The sequence below is a fragment of the Lytechinus pictus genome, chromosome 7 (assembly GCF_037042905.1).
Source record: "Lytechinus pictus isolate F3 Inbred chromosome 7, Lp3.0, whole genome shotgun sequence".
NCBI classification, from domain to species: Eukaryota; Metazoa; Echinodermata; class Echinoidea; order Temnopleuroida; family Toxopneustidae; genus Lytechinus; species Lytechinus pictus.
In genome coordinates, this window is record NC_087251.1 from 32104260 (window position 1) to 32127093 (window position 22834).

The 22834-nt window shown below is 34.1% G+C and overlaps 1 long non-coding RNA gene across 1 annotated transcript; it reads left to right on the top strand.

Annotated features, from left to right (window-relative positions):
• Positions 1 to 6358: 6358 nt before the first annotated feature.
• On the top strand, positions 6359 to 21755 carry LOC129264530 (uncharacterized). The gene is made up of 4 exons (XR_008584864.2): positions 6359 to 6416; positions 7500 to 7568; positions 12297 to 12401; positions 17689 to 21755. It is a non-coding gene; the product is annotated as an uncharacterized LOC129264530 (long non-coding RNA).
• The last annotated feature ends 1079 nt before the right edge of the window (positions 21756 to 22834 follow it).

The following is a 22834-nucleotide window of genomic DNA, read 5'->3' on the forward strand; positions in this document are numbered from 1 at the left end:
ACTTGCAACTGTTGTAACTTTGCCATTATAGCAACTGCCATGGTAACAGGGCTCATCAGCCAATCAGAATCAAGGTTACCATGGTAGTTGCCATAATGGCAAAGTTACAACAGTTGCAAGTCCTTTATGAAACGGGCCCCAGGACTTATTTTCATGAAGTATTTCTGATTACAGTGACTCTGCCTTGATTTATAAAACATGCCATCAATCATATGCCACCAATTCAGTATCTTTGAAACCTTAAACGCAGATGTAGAAAGATATATATATATATATATTAACTATCAAGTAATATGCACTGGAACCTAGATCAGGGCCTATTTAGGATTTCTGATTACGGTGACTTTGCCTGTCATTATGGTAACTTGACAGGGCTCATCATCCAATCATTATCAAAGTTTGCATGTATGGTATATTTAGAATAGTGTCAAAGTGTCAAATTTGAGTCTGTGCTAAGTTCGTTATAACATTTGTTGGTTAAATTATTACATTTGTGGGTAAAGTGTTGTTACATTTGTGGGCATTATTACATTTGTAGGCATTATTACGTTTGTGGGCATTATTACGTTTGTGGGCGTTATTACATTTGTGGGAGTTATTACATTTGTGGGAGTTATTACATTTGTGGGAGTTATTACATTTGTGGGAGTTATTACATTTGTGGGAGTTATTACATTTGTGGGTGTAACAGCCCCCCCCCCCAACACTCAAACTGCACTAAGATTTCTTTCCTTAGATTTTTTCAAGAGGGATACTTGAAAAGGGGAAAATTGAATAATGATGATTATAATATATTGAAAAGACAGAAAAGTTTCAAAGATATTATTTTCGTGAAGGAGGTGGGTGTTCCCCCCACCCCTTGCCCTGTTCATGGCATCACCGAGATCAAGGTGCCTTGTAAGGTCAGTAAAAGATGTTATGTTTACATTGTCAATAAGCAATTGAAAAGACCTGGGGATCTGGAACCTTTCGTAGTTGTTATTAGTATAAAGCCCTGATGAATTCTTTCCCCCATCAAAATATATTTTTGATACAGCTCTTGTGCGTTTCCTTCAATTCACAACCATTACTGATCAAAGTGATTTTGCTGCATTGCATTAGTGTCTACTTTGCAAATATGTTAGAAGTTATCCAGGAAAATATGGAAAATATTAACTTAGTCTGGTGCAAGACTAATATTGGGAATACCCTATGTCGAATGTATTGCGCAATAAGATACGCTTTTGTGTTTTGATTGTCAAAGACGGGTATTGAACGTTGAATGTATCATTAAGCTTCATCAGATAAATAACTTCGATCAAAGTCTGATGATCCATTATAGAAATAAAGTATTAAATATGGAATTGGAAATTATGGAATTTTATAAGTATTTAGCATTTGATTTCTCCTTTATTTTAACCCTTCTTCATCTTCCCTCATTATTTCACTGTTCACATTCTTGTCTAGGTATGGGGATAGTCTAGTGTAATGCAGTACTTTATTGCATTGTTATATGGTATTCATTGTTCTTTTTATCTCTTCTATGAAAAGAGTGGGGGATTTTTGCTCCATGTACTGCTCTGAATAACAATAGTTTGCAATCAAGTTATTGATGAGCTACGATATTCAACCTGCCCCTTTTTGCTGGGTAAAAATCTATAAGTAGTTTTGGTTGTTAACCATCATGGAGCTCATGAATTTTATTTCATATTAATTTATCATTTGAAGTGACAATCATATGATACATCAGGAAGAAATTTAGAATTTATTCTTGTACAATATAAATCAAACATAGGTAGGCCTAAATAAAAAATATCCCTTTGCTGTAAAAAGATCTTCAATTACTACAGGGATATTTTTGAGCAATGATATGACATATTATATAGAGAAAATTTACATTGGTACCTTGGTTACATTTCTAGAGCAGAGCTGCTAAGTTCAAAGACAAGCCTTGCGTGAGATTTTCTTTGACTCAGCAAGAGATTGCAGGCTGTATATGAGATAGGCTGTGATACATACGTGAGAAAGAGGTTTTGGGGATGAGCAAGAGTCACAAAAGTCTCTCACCTAAAGCACAAGACTTTATATGTATGCTAGAGTATATATTGGTTGTGAATGATATACATGTATTTTAAGGGATAGAATGACGGATGGGGTTGTTATGAATGATAGTCATAATTAATACTCTAATGATATGGCTTTGTTCAAACTATTTCAAAAAATTCTTTTGTTAAGACATTCTCCTATTTTCCTGCATCTGAGTATGTCAAAACCAAGTTGAAATTGTGGACTTTATTAATAATCTTTAATTTTTTAAGATTAGCTTACTAGTAATTGAAAACAAAGTCAATTTTCAAAGCAAATTCGCACTGATTGAAGATTTTGTTCTCCAAATTGTTGAGGTCAAAGACAGTATTGATATATTGATATTTCATCAGTGGAAAGCTGATTAAATTTGCTGGTACCAGACTTTGTAAGAGGCAATATAAATCCCTGTAATATAGATGCATGTTTAGGGATCAACCAATAGATGACGAACCATTCTAATCCAAAACAGATTTTGGTGATATTTTCAGTATTAACAATTTCCTGTACTTATTAAATTCAACGTTATGTTGTGGTGGACCTGTTCTTTAAATATTTGTAATGAACACAGTATCTTTACCACTGGAAATGATAGCAAAATGGCGTTGGTGCTTTCTCAACGATCACAAGTAGATATCAACATGCAGTTTTCTTAAATGTTGAGAGTTTCATGTAAGAATCATGTTACAACCGTTTCAATACGTGGACGGAAATGTTACCAGGAAATGTCTCCCAAAGAATATTGCTGAAAAAATGCCTTAATCAGTTTGGTTGTTTCCACATTGGATTTTTTTTCTCCTTTTTTTTTTGGGGGGGGGGAGAGTCATCCTCCATTTTCACCTTATTTTACAAAGAGGGATCAAAGTGTAACTCACTGTGGTTTCTGCTACATGGGTTTCTTTTGACTCAGATTTCTATTCATGATCATTTTTTTGTCACTAATTTTACTATAATCTTGTGAAAACATACATTAAGTTGTGGTTTTTTACATTGATCTTTTCTGTATTGTAATTCAATATGGATTATTGTGGTCTGTATGAAGTATTACAAATTAATCCATTTGCATTACAAATTGTGTCCTGTATACATGACTTGTTCTTTTTGACAAATATGATTTTCATGATCAGGTTACATACTCGCCTGGCTTGTGCTGAAATTTTGGGTTTTGTTTAATGTTAATACAATGTTGTTAGTAAAATTCTAAAAGAAAATATATAACATTAACCAAAAGGCAAAGCAGGTTTTTGTATTTTTTGTGCTTGGGTTTCAGGTAGGCAAGATGGTGCAAAATTACACTTCAATGTAATTACACAAAATTCAATTTGTTTGTATTTTTTAATATTATGAAGTTTTGGTAAAGGAAATAATCTGTTGTCTCACGATGCGGCAAACTGCGATTGCAATTTCAGTTTGCTGCATCGTGAGACAACAGATTATTTCCTTTACCGATTCTATACTACCACGATGATCAACATCTTCCGTACTATTATGAAGTTTGTTATTTTTATAGTAGATTGGAACTAATAAAAATATGTAGCAGCAATTCATGTGAGAATATGCCTTCCAGATGCGCCTGTAATATACTTAAAAAATTGGTCAACATCGTAGTTCAATAAAGTTATGTTGTAGATGAACAACTGATAAGTGTACAAGAGGAGTGGGGGAGGGGGGGGGGGGCAAAGAGAATTTATTCCCAGTCCATCCATCTGTTCTGATCTTGTACATGTAAACATGTTTTGTGTAATTTAACAAGCTACATCTAGGTACCTGATACTAACTTCCTGCCTGACAAAACTGGGGAATTCCACTTAGATATTAATAACAAGGTTTATTCATTGCCCCCCCCCCCCCCATATGAAAACTGGAGTTCGTAAACAAATAAAAAAATGAATAAAAAATGCAATTAGAACTAGATATACATGTCGCATAGAAATGTAATTTTGTATTTGGCTTTGTGCCAATTTGTTAAAAAAATATTTGATGAAGTACAAAATCTACTTATCCCGACCACGTGTTATATCAGTGTATAGCAGTAATATATATATTGTTCTGTGATTCAGTCAAGATTTCAGTAATTTGAATCAGATACAATCCCAAACTATGACACACCATTTTAATCTACATCTTTTATAGTATGCTAACAAATTATTTGATTTAAAAGCCCCTCTGTCAGAAATATTGCTTGATTTTGGACTTTCATAAGATTAGGTATTAATGACCTTTGTAAAAAAAAAGTTTGTATCATTTCATTAGATAAGATAATGTATCAGTGTTGTAATTTTCTTTTTGAGGGGGGAGTTGCACATTACTTTTTCTTAGAAATGTTAGCAAGCTATCTACATAAATATACTATAATATTGCAGTCATCTGAAATATAAATATAATTACCAATTTATAGACATGCCCTGTAAATTCAAGGATATGTTACACATGAAATGAAGCAGGCCAAAAATTATTTTTAAATAAAATTTAGGGGGATACTTTTCACAACTGACTGCCTAATTCCGCAACATATGAGTTTTAACATCGCAATGAATGGGGATTTCTCAGGTCTGCTCTTGAATTTCTTGGGCTCTTTTGAGCATTTCAGGGGCAAAATTGGCCCAAGCCCCCATGTAACCTTTTCCTGAAATAAAGTTAGTTTTTTTTAAAGGACAAGTCCACCCCAACAAAAAGTTGATTTTGAATAAACAGAGAAAAATCCAACAAGCATAACACTGAAAATTTCATCAAAATCGGATGTAAAATAAGAAAGTTATGACATTTTAAAGTTTCGCTTATTTCCACAAAACAGTTAAATGCACATCCCGGTCGGTATGCAAATGAGGGGACTGATGATGTCACACACTCACTATTTCTTTTATTCTACTCTAAATATGAAATATTCTGATTTTCTCCCCCTTGTCATGTGAAATCGAGTTTTATTCCTCCCTGAACATTTGGAATTAACATTGTTTAACATTATGTGATTCAGTCAAATTTTACATTATTGTCAATTCTGTAAAATTTGAAATATTGTATAATTCAAAATAAACAAAAGAAACAGTGAGTGATGGACATCATCAACTCTCATTTGCATATTACTGAGTTGTGCATATAACTGTTTTGTGAAAAATAAGCGAAACTTTAAAATGTCATAACTTTCTCACTTTACATCCGATTTTGATGAAATTTTCAGCGTTGTGTTTCTTTGATTTTTCTCTATTGATTCCAATCAACATTTTTCTGGGGTGGACTTGACCTTTGATAATATAATTTGTATTGTGAGTAGCATAAATCCTATTGTGCTCACTGATAGTTGTTTTCACTCACATGAGATCAGATACATTAAATAGTTGCACTTTGTAATATTAGAATTATTATTTGATAAGATAAGATGATTTCTGAAGTTTCTAATTTGAGGGGAGTTGAACCATAACCTCTTCATGGAAATGATAACATGCTATTCAAATATAGACCAGAATATATTTTAATGGTTACAAATAGATAAAACTAAATATGGTGTACACTTACATAATTCTGTGAATTTGAAGAATTGTGATTACTGTGAAACAGAAGTGCCTGTTTGATGAATAAAATAATATTAATAATCATATTCTTCTCGCTTTACAAAAATTTAAAGGGTCGCTCAAAACTCTGTGTGCTCAGACACCAATTATGTGTCTGCAATTGAATTTAAAGGGCAAGTCTGCCCCATTATCAAGTTGGTGTAAAAGAAATGAAAAATAACAGAAAATGGTACGAATTCAATTTTTATGAAGTTCTGGTAACATAGTTTGAAGTGACTCACATATATCAGTATCAATATCTTTTTCTTGCAATAACTGAAGCTGTTGGGAGTTGTAACCATCTGTAGTGTATTCTAGATCTAGCAATGGCAGCAGTCAAGAAACTGTTTAATTTTTGGTAGGGAAGGATCACCAAACACCAATATGGTTGATTTTTTTGTGTAAACCAATAGTGAGTGAAGCTTAGTAGTTAATAAGAAAAGGCGTTGTGGCTCAGTGGATAAGTCTCCAGACTTTGAAACACAAGGTCTGGGGTACAAATCTCACCATGACACCCGCGTCCTTTGGCAAGATGTCTATCTATATTTGCCACTCTGCACCCAGGTTTAGTAATTGGGTACCCAGTAGAAAGAAATTCCTTGAATGCCCCAGCACCTGATCAGGGTAACCAGGGTACTAGTATGCAGCGCTTAAAAACATTTTATTTAGCGCTATATTAATGTTGCATGAACATTACGAAGAAAGCTCAAATCACTTAAAGTTTTTTATTTTGTGTCATTACATTTACAGATAACTGCTGTTACATGGTCCCCGCCATTTGAAGGACCCCTCTTTGTACCCGAGGTAAATGAAACTGACATTTTGAATTAAGATGGGGGAATATGAGTTTGTAACTTTTTTTTTTATTCTGTTGTAGACATAAAGTCTTATGGTATAATCACTGGTCTGGAGAAAACATATAATCATGGAAAAATATATTTTAGAATATAATAATAAGGATCTGCACTCTTATTGCCATGCATAAAATGATAAAACAAGCCTATATAATCTTTCATATAATATTGTAAGGATTTTGCCTTTGTAACCATTGTATTAGGATTATCGTTGTTATTTCCACCAACATTTTTAAGTTTACATTGCTTTTGGTTGACACAAAATCAAGCTTATGTTATATTATCTCTGTTCATTCAACCTACATGAGTCTTTCCTGTGCGTGAACAGTCTTCCACTACTCATGGAATATTGATCTTGTACTTTATCTAAATTTAATCATGTGTTGGAAAGGATTTAGCATTCATTATTTGCAGTGTTTCTGCCCCATTGCTTTAGATGTGATTATGTATTGAGCCACTAAGTGCACTTTCAGAGTATATTTCTTTTAACACCTTTATATGTTGTAATTTGTTTCAAATAAGTAGGCTGTCATAGATCCGCTGTCATTTTTATAATGAAAGCCTACATCTATTGCTATATGATAGGCTGTTCATATTTCAAAATTGTTAAATTTAAGTATTTTAACAAACATAGCAAAATTTAATTCTGAAAACACCCAAAAGGTTAACTTCAAGAAAATGAATTTACATCAGACCAATAATGATGTTATGATGTTTGTCTCATTGACAGAAGTCTTTAATGGCACATATATCGTCAATGACCAACACTCATGGCTTACGTTTTGCCTCTACACTGGGTATTGATAATTTCATATTCACAGGCTATTAGGATGAATATTTAAATCAAATCTTTTCAAAATACTTAATTTTTCTCCTCACATATTTCTTCGACTTTGTACATGATTATAGAGCTTAATTGTAGATCTATGCCATATAATTCATTGACCATAGATTTGCAAATTACATGCAAAGACAACTCAGATTCTGTGCACAATCTGCAAATTCCTGTGAAGATTTCTTTTATAACTTACAGGAAGATGTAGAGCCATACTATGAGGCATATCGAGAATTTAGTACTCAATTAGAGACTTCAGATAAAGTGGTAAGTTTGCCTGTGCTATTTTTGTGTCCTCATTATACAATGGAGATTGTCAGAGTGTGCTTCTTCTAAAACAGAATTAGGTTATGCAAGACCCGTTTTATCAAATATGCTGGGTTCTCTGTTGCCATGACAAATAATGGCAGTAAATCAAGTTAAAAATTTGCAGAGCAAACTACTTCCTCAGTTTTCACCCATTGTTGACAAGACTTGGTATACACACTGGTGTTGAAATGCATATGTGCAGTACGCATATTTTAATGTGTCAGATGATCATTAGTTTTTAATTTTGGAAAGCCTTTTATTTGACTCATATCAAGATATGTAAGAAAAGATTTTTCAGAAATCGACTTTGAATGTTAAAGTTATTTTATTGAGTGAAGGTTAATGTTTGTGTCTATATCAGTGAATAAACAGGGTCAATAATTGTATCTCTTCATTGATACCATACACACTCATAGTTATCAAAAGGAAATAGATTTGTACCCATTTTCAGTATACTTTCTTGAACTGGTTTCCCTTAAACCAGTTTAGGAAACCAGGTAAGAAGATTGCTTTGCTAGCCTTCTCATCACCATTTCCTGAACTGATTTTCAGAACCACTTCACGTTAAGCGTTCTTGTTGCTATGGGAACACTCTAAGTGGGTTACATGTTTCAGGCAAAATTGGAAACCACAGTGTAGGCTTAGTGTGTAGAGTAGCGCGCACAACAGAACAGTTGTGTCCTCACCTACGCATAAACTAGATTAAAGGAGAATGAAATCCTTGAAACCAGCTGAATCCATATCAAAGAGAAAAATCTAAGAAACATATTGTTGAAAATTTGAGGAAGATTGAATGAATAATAAGAAAGTTATGAGCATTTGAATATTGAGATCACTAATGCCATGTAGATCCTCCCATTGGCAATGCGACCAAGATCTGTGATGTCACACACGTACAACTCCCTCATTACTTTAGTACTTATTTCACTTATATTCACACTTTTATAGAGTCTATCACAAGGTGAGGTGTTCTCTTTATGAGAGGACAAGTACAGAGGTTTCACAACATTATATCATTGATGAATCATTTTGTCATATGATTAGAATGAGCAAAAAGAGATGTTTTGGGGTATATTTTCAGTGTCCAAAAGGGGAGAGTTGTTCATCTGTGACATCATAGATCTTGGTCGCATTGCCAAAAGGAGGATCTCCATAGCATTAGTGATCTCGACATTCAAATGCTCATAACTCTTCTATTGCTAGTCCTATTTTACTCAAAACTTTTGTTGATCTTATTCTTTGATTTTTCTGCTTTCACAAAAGCTAACTTGCTCCAAGAGTTTCATTCTCCTTTAATGAGGAAAGCAGTCTTGAAAACCACATCACCAGATGGTTTTCCAAACTTGTTTGGAAGATCGCCTCCAAGACTGCTCCAAGCATTCCCATTACATGTTAAACTAGTTTCCACTATTCACTAAACTAGTTTAGGACTGTAATGAGAACAGTGGCTTGGTATGAATAGAAGGGGGAATACCCATGTGTCTGTACAGACAGGTATCTTTGTTTACCTGGGATATTATCCCTTTTCCTGTGAAAGGAGATTATATAATTATTGCAGAAGAGCAGAATCAATAAATTTGGGTTTCCTCATTCAGTTTTCATAATATTAATGTAAAAGATGAGAATGTCGTTGGTAAGGATATATTTATTAGTGTTTGGTATTATAAACCCTCATTTCAGAAGTCTACTCTATGCATACGTCTTGTTACCCAAACATGATTTGGATTGTTTGGCATGACCTTGATACATACATATGCACTCACATCAAAGCCAAAGCTAAAGTTTAGAGCTAAATAACCAGTGATATATATTTGACCAAACTACAATTTGTTGAGTGGAATAGATGAGTAAAATAGAATTGATATATTTTTGTAATTTCACAAAACTATCCCAGGGGCCTAAATCGGAGGTAGTTAGCTACTACTTGCATTTCATGAATTCATCTTTGCCAAGTTCAGGGTCAACAACCTGACTGCATATTTATCATGACGAAAAACTTCCATTTGAGAACACTATACCCCAGTTTCCCTTCTCATCAATTCTCTCCTCCAAGTACGACAAACCCTAACTGCCCCAAGCAAGCAATTTAAGTATCAAAACACCTGTTTCTTGACGTCGGTCCGAAGATAACACAACAGCCCGGCATATACAGTCACAGCAGGGGGCCACACACGATGGGATGCATGCGCAGCGCTGAGCGCGGTCCCTGCAAAACATGCCGTCATTTTTATTCGCTTACTTTCCTTATTTCGAGGTCGATTTTCTTCGTTCGAAATTGAAAATGGACTAACATTGGATTACTGAATACAATATGCCTTTGAAAACGTGATTAAATATCGAATACAATAATTTCATTCCGAAGGTCCTACTACAGGCAGAGAAGTCTTACGTAATAGCACAGCTGTTGTTTATCTTTTCGTCCTTTGCTCAACGCTCATATACTGGCCTGTGGAGGTGAAATTGAGACAGCGGGGATTACCCCTGGATTACCTGGCCAAGCGCGGTTGATAAGGGCTTGGAAATGATTTTTGGGAGATCCAAATGGAAAATGGGGTATTACACCGCAGTTTGCAATCTGAACTGCGGTCTTTCTCCAAACGGGGGTTTGACGTAATGTGACATCTCCAACCATATTTTTTTTTCATAATGACCACCAAATTGTTTGTAGACTCTGACATGCAAGGGGGGCTTGAATTATTGAAAAATCTAATATTATGTAATCAATCATCAAAGTCAAAATTAACATTACAAATTAAGGGGAATGAAACTTATCAATACTGCTATGCACAAAACCTTTAAAGAGTTTGGTACAAATTTGTTTAAAAATTCCTTTGAAAACAATATACAGTGCGTCCCACAAAAAACGAAACCGAGATTTATCGATGATTTATCATAACTTAATCACAAATACAATAGACAAATGACCTACCATTTTAAAGCTTAGAATCTCCTCTTTCATCTGGTATTACTTAGATAATTCCTCATTCACGCATGAGTGAGCAAAAACAATTTGAAGAAAGGATACCAAAAACTCATTTGGCGGGCCGTATCTGGGTTTTAAAAAGAAAACCACATGACTAAAAAGTTCAATATCTGCTCTTTAATTTGATACCTCAATTACAGAAAGTGGTCAAGAAATAACATATCTGGTTATTTGAAATAAGGCTTGAATTTCAATAATTTCATAAAATGAAGAGGTTTTACAGGCTAGCGTTCAAACTCTCTCGACATTCCGTTTTGTTGACGATCAGCCATGCATTAAGTCTTTTGTTACCGTGCGATAGCTTCTGTGGGAAGCCAGTGAAAACACGTTTATTTAATGAAATTATGGAAATACAAGCATTGTTTCGAGGGATCATAACTTTTTTACTTCTTGACCATTTTCTGTGATTAAGGTATCAAATAAAAGAGCAGATATTGAACTTTTCAGTCATGTGATTTTCTCTTTGAAATTCAGATACACCCCGCCAAATGAGTTTTTGGTATCCTTTCTTCAAATTGTTTTTGCTCACTCATGCGTGAATGAGGAATTATCTAAGTAATATCAGATGAAAGAAGAGATTCTAAGCTTTACATTGGTAGGTCATTTGTCTATTTTATTTATGATTAAGTTATGATAAATCATCGCTAAATCTCGGTTTCGTTTTTTCTGGGACGCACTGTATAGAATGATTGAATCAACAAGAAATCTGTCACTTCAGGCCATCCATGAGCAGATACATATTCTTGAGTTTTAGACCCTTGTCAATATTACAAAATTCTATCTCCACTTTTGTACATGCATACATAATTTGTTAAATCATATGTTTTGATGTTTAAATGGTTAAATCATTTTCATTTTCATAATTTGATAATGTTAGGATTGCTTATCAGAGCTTACATAAGTTATTATTTTATTTTGAAAAACCGCTTTAGTTTTACTTTTGTGAACTATGAAACTACTCCAGTCTTCATGATTTGGGTAGGTATGATGCACGCTTTGTCTCTGCAATTAAAAGACAAGTCCACCCCAACAAAAAGTTGATTTGAATAAAAAGTGAAAAATCCAGCAAGCATAACGCTAAAAATTTCATCAAATTCAGATGTAAAATAAGAAAGTTATGACAGTTTAAAATTTTGATTAATTTCACAAAACAGTTATATGCACATCCTGGTCGGTATGCAAATGAGACTAATGACACCATCCACTCACTATTTCTTTTGTTTTGTATTATAAGAAATATGAAATATTCTAATTTTCTCCTCATTGTCAAGTGAAACAATGATCAATACCTCCATGAACATGTGAAATTACAATTGTTTAATACTATATGGTTCAGTCAAGTTGGTCCTTATTGTCAAATATGTTAGAAATGAAATATTGTATAAAAAACAATAAAATTAAAAAACAAAAGAAATAGTGAGTGAAGGACATCATCAACTGTCTCATTTGCTTGTCACTGAATTGTGCATATCACTGTTTTGTGAAAAATAAGCAAAACTTGAAAATGTCATAACTTTCTTATTTTCAGCATCATGCTAGTTTAATTTTTCTCTATTTATTCAAATTAAAAATTTTCTGGGGTGGGCTTGACCTTTAAAGACAAATCTTTAAAATAATTGTAGTTTATCATGTTTTTCTTTATTTGCTGTATAAAGCAAAAAAAGAAGAAGACAGGTTTTATTGGTTTTGTAATTGGATTGCAGGTGTCATATAGGTTACAGGAAGGTGACTGTGTTATATTCAACAACAGAAGAATCCTCCATGGAAGAACACAGTTTCAGCAAAATGGTGGAGTTCGACACTTACGGGTAAGGGACATGAAAAAAATGAATCTTTAAAGATGGGGTTCATGAGTAACCCAAGTACAGCAAACTCTATCAAGTTGAGTATCATTACACAACTTTCAAATCATAATGTACTTTATATAGGTAGCAGTTTATTTTGGGAAATCGCCACTTACCGGTATCTTTTATGACATCTTTCAGTAAATAAAAAGTGCCTTTTTTATCGTATTGGGATGGTAAATTTTGTATATTTTTATTCATCAAAGTCATCATTTTTGTCTCACCTGCATAGCAGAGTGAGACTATAGGCGCCGCTTTTCCGACAGCGGCGGCGTCAACACCAAATCTTAAACCGAAGGTTAAGTTTTTGAAATGACAGCATAACTTAGAAAGTATATGGACCTAGTTAATGAAACTTGGCCATAAGGTTAATCAAGTATTACTGAACATCCTGCCTGAGTTTTAGGTCACATGACCAAGGTCAAAGGTCATTTAGGGTCAATGAACTTTGGCCAAATTGGGGGTATCTGTTGAATTACCATCATAACTTTGAAAGTTTATGGATCTGATTCATGAAACTTAGACATAAGAGTAATTAAGTATCACTGAACATCCTGTGCAAGTTTCAGGTCACATGATTAAGGTCAAAGGTCATTTAGGGCCAATGAACTTTGGCCAAATTTGGGGTATTTGTTGAATTACCATCATAACTTTGAAAGTTTTTTGGTCTAGTTCATAAAACTGGGACATAAGAGTAATCAAGTATCACTGAACATCCTGTGCGCATTTCAGGTCACATGACCAAGGTCAGAGGTCAATGAACTTTGACCATAATGGGGGTATTTGTTGAATTACCATCATAACTTTGAAAGTTTATGGATCGGATTCATGAAACTTAAACATAAGAATAATCAAGTATCTTTTAACATCCCGTCCGAGTTTCAGGTCACATGACCAAGGTCAAAGGTTATTTAAGGTCAACGAACTTTGGCCATGTTGGGGGTAATTGTTGAATTACCATCATATCTCTGTAAGTGTATTGGTCTAGTACATACAACGTAGACATAAGAGGAACCAAGTATCACTTAACATCTTGTGCGAGTTTCAGGTCACATGACCAAGGTCAAAGGTCAATGAACTTTGGCCGTGTTGGGGGTATTTGTTGAATTACCATCATAACTCTGTAAGTACATTTGTCTAGTTCATAAAACTTGGACATAAGATTCATCAAGTATCACTGAACATCTCATGCGAGTTTCAGGTCACATGACCGAAGTCAAAGGTCATTTAAGGTCATTGAACTTCGGCCATTTTAGAGGTAATTATTAGATTGCTGTCATAACTTTCAAAGTTTAAAGATATAGTGTATGAAATGTGGATATAGGGGTAATCAAGTATCACTGACAAGTTTTAGGTCACATGATCTGATGATCAAGGTCAAATGTCAATGAACGTAGTATTGTATCATATGAATGGTGTTTTTTGTGAATAATTATTAGGTGATCTGTCAATCGACAGATCAACTCTTGATTTCGTACGAATTTTCTTTTTTATTTATTTATTATTTCTTATTTATTTTTATTTTCCGCCCTTTTCTTGTTAGCACAGAATCTCCAAATCTACACCATCAATTATCTTCAAAATATCATCAGATATGAGGACTTATCATGTGATGTGTATAAAACAAGTTCAAGGTCAAAAGGTCATCATGACGTCATCTAGACGCCATTTTGTAAAATCATGTTATCAATCATATCTTCATTATCAATTATCAAAAGTTAACAATATTTACATCACATTAACTTCAGGTCAAGGGTCAACTGTCTATGTCATCAAAGGTCATGTAAAGGTCACGAAGTGCGCGTACGCGCGCGTCAAAATTTTAAAATGCTCAAAATCACTTTTTGACCAAAGTAGAGTACGAATCAGGTCATTTTAAGCATTTCAAAAAATTGCGCACGTTCTCGCGCGTAACGGCACTATGCAACATAGGATCGCCATTTTTTTTCATATCAATGCACCGATAATATAATTCTGAACAATTTGATACCTTGATCAACCTTCTACGACAAGTAATAACGGAATTAGCCTCCATCAAAGTTTACAGCACGCGCGCGCGCGCACACTAACCATTGACAATATATGTGCAAAAACATGCCTATACAAAACTCATTATAGCTCTTCAGATTGTCCGTTGACCCCCAATTTTTTTTTCATATTCGAATAGAGTATGGATGGGAGATATGATTTCATGTCACATTTGACCCGAAATTTTATCATGACGTCATATAAATGGCGTCGGAACTCAAAATTCCCATTTTGCTACTTATGACGTCATCATAAATATGCAAATTTGACTCTTAACTCAATAAATATTGGTCAATTTTCGCTCATTTTTTCTTTATGTTGTAGCTGAGGACATACTCTTTCTAATGTCATGGCTATATTCACATTTAAAGGAATGGATCATCCTGAAAAATGGCAAGTTATAGAGGCATGCTCATTTTGTGTGCAATCTCTATGGGAAATGACTTTTTCTCAAAACTGGATTTTACATTCTTCTATTTCGCGAGCTATATCTCCATTTCTTTGTGTTGGTTTTCTTTGAGCTTGGAGTATGTTATAGCTGAGATTGTAAGCTATCGGAAGTGTGGTCTCTATTTTCCGATCAGATGCCGGGATCATGCCCGTATTTCACTTGCAAAATTGGATTTGAGATCCTCTCAATTTGCTATGTGTAAAGTCTATGGGAAATAGTGCTTATGTGTATTAGTCTATGGGAAATAGTGTAGCTCAATGGGTAAGGCATGAGACTTGCAATCCTATGGTCGAGGGTTGGAACCTCGGGGTGAACATTTTTTTTTTTTTTTTTTTTTTCTTTTCAACATTTCACAAATGGTCCTTCATGACCATTACAAGGTATATAAGTTAAAACATTGCACAATAAAATAGTTAAAAAAATCCTTTTAATATAACATGTACATGTACCATGTGTATCATTTACACCTATTTTCCAAAGTTTCTAATTTCTTTCTTTTCAAGAGTATTCAACACGTTCTTTTTGTAATAGAAGTTCAGTTTTCAATATGATGATCATATTGATGTCAATAAACATGCTGATTGTCTTCCTGATCATGAAATCAGAGACAGATCACCTAATTCGTCCTCATGACGAATTAAAATTCTAGTTTTATAGTAGTTTTCAAAATCAGCACTGCTGCTATATTGAATTGCGTGATGCAGGTGAGACCGCCAGAGGCATTCCACTTGTATAATATGATTGCTGTTATTTTGGCAATGAAATTTAACTTGATAAGTTTTATTTTATATTAATCTCTAAATTGGAACCATAAATCTGTAGTAGTGAGTGGTAATGATATGAGATTAAGAGCCTTTGCCTTTTAAACATTCTTTCATTAAAAAAAAAGAAATACCCATGACTAAAGCATCAGTGAAATAGCAAAATCATTTATATTGTTGCATTTTGCATGAATGATCAGAAGCCACTCGACAAGAAAGGGCTATTGTGAAATTGACACTTAAAATTTGCTTTGTGGTTTTTGAGGCTTAGCTTTTTTTGCACATCAATGTCAGGTCATTTTAAAGGGGAAATTCACCCTGGTTTCGAATTATTTTTTGAAAAAGCAGAAAAAGACAAGAAAAGTATGTGAAGATTTGGTGAAAGTCCATCAAAGATCAATAAAGTTTTGATTTTTGTGATTTCAAAATTTTCCTTTTGAAGCCCTCCATCAATTTTTCTAGTCGTATAATACCCACTTTCAAAAATGGGAATGATTTGATTTTTTACGCAATCATTATGTCATCATCCACAGACCCACTTCTATAGATATTTATACATTTATCTAGAATATTTTAAATCTTTGTCAATAATTGAACACTGGGAATTTACAGCCGTTATATTACAAAAGCTGTGAGCACCAGAATAGGTATACTAGCTGAGCCGGGGTAATATAGGGGTGCCTTTTGCACCTAACAAGGGAGATACATGTGATGTATAAATGTTCTTTGTTATTTGAGTTAAACTGCTTTTCATTATAAACTTTGGCATGGGGAAACCCCTTTGCAAACCATGCAGTCTCCCACCTGTCCATTGAGCATTGATCTATAGAATAATATTTACCTTTCTACATCTCATGATCTGAAGTCCTTTAAAAGTGTATGAATGGCATTTGCGTTAGGTGTTAGAAATGAAAACGTATTTTTAAGATCATTTGTGTTACAACTTGCAACTTTATGCTTTTCCTGTTGCACCTATTACAGTAAATCAGCAAAAATAAATCAATGGCTCAATCAAACAGGTCTTTATATATATGTATATATATATATATATATATATATATAAACATAATAGATAAGCACCCAACCAGAAGCTAGCTTAGATCAAGAAGCATGATTTCTCTTCACACTGGCTTCAACTTTAACTTCCAAATAAATTATTGAGTAAATTATCTAAGTTTGGTCATGATGAAGAAAATGCATGAAAATAAGTTACCTATCTGAAATTCTTTATTACATTTGTTTTCTTGGCCCCATGATATATTGTAAGAGATGAATGATGTGCTGAGCTCATTGCAGCTGCCATAGGTCGTGGTCTTTACCTCTAGATGAACCCGAACAATAGATTAGACTATTTCAAAATACCAGTCTATAATAAAAAGCAGTCAATTTCAGGATATCAATGATGGGGTATTATTCTTAGGCTGCTCAGCCCCTCCAAGATATTTATTTTACTTTTGTACTTTAAATTCAGTATTTTCTCCAGAGATTGTTCCTCCCTCCTCTCCTCCTCCTCCTCTTTCTCCTTCTATTTCTCTTCTTTCTTCTCCTCCTCCTCTCCTCCTCCTCTTTCTCCTTCTATTTCTATTCTTTCTTCTCCTCCTTCCCTCTTCCTTGTTTTCCTTTTTTTCCTTCTCTTCTTTCCCCATTTCCTTCTCCTTCTCCATTACCTTGCCCTTCTCTTTTTTTATTATGATTTCATGCCATCCATCTTAGGAGTCTGTGATGAGGGTGGCCCCAAGAGCCCAGGTTCCCACCTAGATCTACCACTGCTTTGAAATATGAACCCAATTTTGTATTCATTATTCATTCTAATTCATATACTTACATCTATATATTATTTTAGTTTCCATTCACTCCTCTATCAAATGAAATAAACATTATATATATTTGTGTTTCATGTATTCTTTTGATGATTCAGTTTCTAAAGATGAGGGATTATATATTGATAACTTTCCTTTCATCAGAAATCTTGGGTTTTTACTCACACCACATTTTCTTTCCTCCGATCCAGGGATGTTACGTGAACATCGATGACTTCCGATGCAAAGTTCAGTATCTACACGAGAAGCAAGGCCTTGGACAACTTGCCAAGCGGGTTGGAAACCAGTGTATGTTCTAAACTTGAGCTAATTATATAAGAGGAAAACAGCTAAAGCCTTTAACCGTCAGCTTGATGCTGAGATTCAGAGAGATGATATATTTTCTTGGCAAGACCGACAGGAAAGTGATGAAATTGCTTGCGATGTGATATATGATAATGGGCTGTTTGTATTTTTTGGATAAGATTTTTTTTTGCAGTACTATTTTACATAAATCTTTGCCAAGAATTTGCTGAGTGATTGTTATTTTTTCTATATATAAATCTTTATAATATAAAAAAAAAATCATATATTTTTAACAATATTGTAGTCATATTTCAAATAGCTTCCAGTGGGATTGTATCATCTTGCCCCTCCCCCCCCCCCCCCCTCTCTGTGCCAAGAAAGAAATCTCTTTGCTAGCATGCCATATATGTAGATTCTCTTTCTCTTTGTATTTGATGAACAGTTTCAGATATGGTTAGTATGGGTCAGCAGATGGAAAGTCATAAATGCATTCTTCAAGAAACAAAAACTGGTGGCATTTTTTCAGTATTTATTCAGAGAACTTTTAAACTAATAAAACAATATATTTACATTTGCTTATATGTTAGGTAATAATAATATCAGACATTAGAAATTGAGATTCTTTTCGTGCTCTGAAAAGTGTTGGAAGTCTGATTATTTAGCCGACCTGTAGTAAATTCTTACATTGTTGAAGCAAGCGAAAAGTTATGAAATCACGGACGCTTGCTGAAATTACAGCATGCTGAAAATTGTCAGTGCAAATACAACCTGTCTACTGTTTATTATTGAGCATTTCCTCATTTTCTGCTAGAATCAATTGGCACATGATACTTATTCATTAAAACAAAAACAAAAAAAAATTTGTGGGATTATACATTCGAGATTCTAGTTCAAATATTGAAAAGAATACATATTTTGCAGGTCAATTTTGACCACTTTAGGGGTTTTCCTTAAACTGATGACGAATTGCAGTACCAGTAATAGTAAAAAATAAATAAATAAAAAATTTGTTGGTAAAGATCAGTTGACAGGACCGATGAAGGATCTGAACTTATACTTCATTTGATGTCATTGATATTCATTTTTATGTCATCATATCATAAGAGGTATGAATACTTATCACTTATTATTTTGAATTTGATGATTTGACACTTGCACGCGTTGTGGTGCCCGCATTGCCCTACATTGCCAGTGTGGAACATTTTATGACACGACTTGCCTGTATGAGGGCATACATTGTCCCAACACATTCACGGCATTGTTGCGACATGTTTCTGCATTGCTTGCGCATAGTTCACACAACATTCGAGGATTGTCCCAAGATGCTTTCAGCAAAAATTCCTGTCACCCTATTCTGTCGTGCCCAAGTTTTCAATGTGTTGACAAATTTGCACCCATTTCATGCACTGCCACGCCCCTCCCATTCCTTTCAACATGCGTGATCCCTGCATCTGCACGAAATAAGTTTGTACCCCTGCGCAAACTATGTGGGAACGATAATGCTTGCAAGTATTAATGGGGCTTTGGATGATTCATAAGAGAAAAATTAAACACCCTTTTAAGAAGCTTTTTCCTTGTTTGGTCACTTTGAATGCAAATGAAATCACATAATAGAGCCTATACTTATAGTGTACACCCGTAGATTAGTGTTTATATTGTTTTTTATGTTGCTGTTATTTTTGATAAAAGAAAGTGTAGCTAAAATAAATAAGTAAATCTTAGAAATCAAATATTATTTCATGCCAACAGTATGTCAAAGGAAAGGGGAAACTGGATTTCATTTTTAAAAATTATATCCTTGTAATATGTTTGGGAAGTTCATGCAAACTTTTTATGCATTATGTGTAATATGGAAATAAGTTTACTTTGCAATATATTCTATGATTATAAGTATTCTTTTGTTAAATGTCCGTTAACCTTCAGTTGAAAAACTCTAATATTTACATTTTTATCTTCATTTGCTTATCCTGTATTTTCTTTTCTCTTTTGTAATATATGATATAATTTGGTGTATAAGTCCTAGCCAGAATAAAATGTATAAAATTGTGTGAGATTTTTTTTTTAGCTACAGGAACTCCTGTTACTGAAATATATTATGTTCACAAAAGCACTTTTATCGGGATTCCCAGCCCATCAGGGAGATCAGGGAAAATTATTTTTTCCATTCAAGGAAAAAATCAGGGAATTTGATTTTTTTTTTAATACCTCAAATCAGGGAAAAATACCTCAAATCAGGGAAAATGCCTCAAATGAGGGAATAATCAGGGAATTTTGATCAGTGCAATATATTCTATGATTATAAGTATTCTTTTGTTAAATGTCCATTAACCTTCAGTTGAAAAACTCTAATATTTACATTTTTATCTTCATTTGCTTATCCTGTATTTTCTTTTCTCTTTTGTAATATATGATATAATTTGGTGTATAAGTCCTAGCCAGAATAAAATGTATAAAATTGTGTGAGTTTTTTTTTAGCTACAGGAACTCTTGTTACTGAAATATATTATGTTCACAAAAGCACTTTTATCGGGATTCCCAGCCCATCAGGGAGATCAGGGAAAATTATTTTTTCCATTCAAGGAAAAAATCAGGGAATTTGATTTTTTTTTTTAATACCTCAAATCAGGGAAAAATACCTCAAATCAGGGAAAATGCCTCAAATGAGGGAAAAATCAGGGAATTTTGATCAGCGCAAAAGTCGAAAGCACGGAGGTCAGTCAGACTCTGTTTTGTTTGTTGCATATCAAAACATCATCCATTGAACGACTGGTTATGGTGGTACTAATTAGTTTTACATTATCGTTTTTATCATGAAAATACATCTTATTCAATGCAATAACTTAGAAAACATGCAAAACTGGGAATGAGTTTGAATAATTATCAGCGAACTTTTAAACTTCATCATGAGAGTAATCAAGTATCACTGAACATCTTTTGTGAGTTTCAGGGCACATGACCAGGGTCAATGAACTTAGATCATGTTGGGGAATCAAAACGAATTCTTGACCAAGGTTAAGTTTTTGAAATGTCATAACTTTGAAAGGATATGGATCCAGTTAATGAAACTTGGACATAAGAGTAATCAAACATCAGTGAACATCCTGTGTGAGTTTGAGGTCACATGACCAAGGTCAATGAACTTTGGCTGTGTTGGGGGTATTTGTTGAATTGCCATCATAACTTTGACAGTTTATGCGTCTAATTCATGAAATGTGGACATAAGGGTTATCAAGTATCACTGATTGTCTTGCATAAGTCTTCGGTCACATGATCAAGGTCAAATGTCATTTAGGGTCAATAAACATAGTACTTGTATTTTATCATATGTTTTTTTTTGTGAATAATTATTCTGTAGCCGTTTCAAAGTCAGTACTGCTGCTATATTGAATCACATAATTCTGGCAAGACTGCCATAGGCGCTCCACTTGTTACGATATGTTAATGAATTATTAAACAACTTAATTATTATAAAACAACGGCCTTCAAATGGAGTTTGAGGGGGTATATAGGAATTAGTGTATGGTCAGTTGATCAGGTAGGTGCTTCAAACTACTTCCTCAGTTTGCCCAAATGCTCTTGAGACTTGGTACACATTGGTTGAGGAGTGAAGACATGCAAGACACATTTTTCTAGTGTGTCCGGTATTGAATCACCCATACATATGTTTTACACATTGGTCATTGTATAGTGCAGGAGTATTGATCAGATTCGGTGATATTAGATATGATTTAGAAAATGTTTGACTAAGTAAATGTGGATACTGTAAATAATAGAATTTTATGATACTATAAAATGGTGATATAACATTTCAGTTTATAGATTACTCATTATGAAATGTGGGTTATTGATATCAAATGTAATCCTGATGAATGTTGGTTAATACTGCTTGGTGATATGAAATTATGTCATTTATAGACAAAGCATTTATATGATTTCTAAGAAATAAATCATGTTTATTGACGATTCAGTTAAATTATTGTCATTTTCATTGTGAAAATGTGGGGCTCAGTTTGTCTTGTGTATATGATATGGCTATATCACCCGTGGGGGGGGGGGGGGCCACTTCCATTGACGAGTGGATACCATGCGTGACCAAAAAAAAACACGTAAAAAGTATCTGCTTTTCAAGATAGGGTACGTAACGTAATAAGGGTGTCAAAAAAAATAATGAAAAAAGGGTATATATTTCGCTAGGAAAATTACGTGTTTATGGTCCAATTTGCGAGGGTATAAAAATACCAAAATATCATTTTGCCCCAACAGACGTGTTTAGGGTCCGATTTGAGCGAGGTATGTGGGGTGGTTCTATATAAACCAATGAAAGTTAAGGTAAAGCCGACGTTCGTGATGTAACAATTAAGATGTCTGTTTGTGGGGTCAATTCAGGGAATACTTGTCAAGGGATGCATTTTCAGAACACGGAAAATGATTGTAGTGTGCTTTTCGAAACTCCATGGTCACGCATGGTATCCACTCATCAATGGAAGTGCCCCCCCCCCGGGCTATATCACCCATTCTCTGTAATGTGTATACTAGAGAGAGAGAGTCTGAAAAGACAACTGTTGAACAGTTATCCTTTCAGACTCTCTCTCTTCCCTTATCTTGACAATTCCCCTCCCTCTCACTCTCTTTGTGTCCTTATATCTTATCAGCCCCACAGGGGAGGGGAGTAAGGGTGACAACCCCTATTTCTTCTGAAGAAAAAAATGAGAGGGGAGGAAGAAAAAAAAGTGCAAAAGTAGAGGTATGGATTTTTGTATAATCTCTGCTATTCAAATAATAATAATATAGGTATATTTACCCAGGGTAGCCACTTCAGTTTCGAAAACTGTTCTACCAGCGGGCCCTGCTATTATTATTATTAAATGAGAGGGACAAACATCAATTTAATGCCCCATAACATATATACCCCATCAAACTACCAAAAAGTGCTATGTCAGGTCAAATTACCTCAGCTTGCAATTTGCGCTTACATTGTTTGATTATTGGGGAGATTTGTATAATCAATGAGTCATTGCAAAATGTCTCATTTCGGGTCAGTGTATTAAAAAT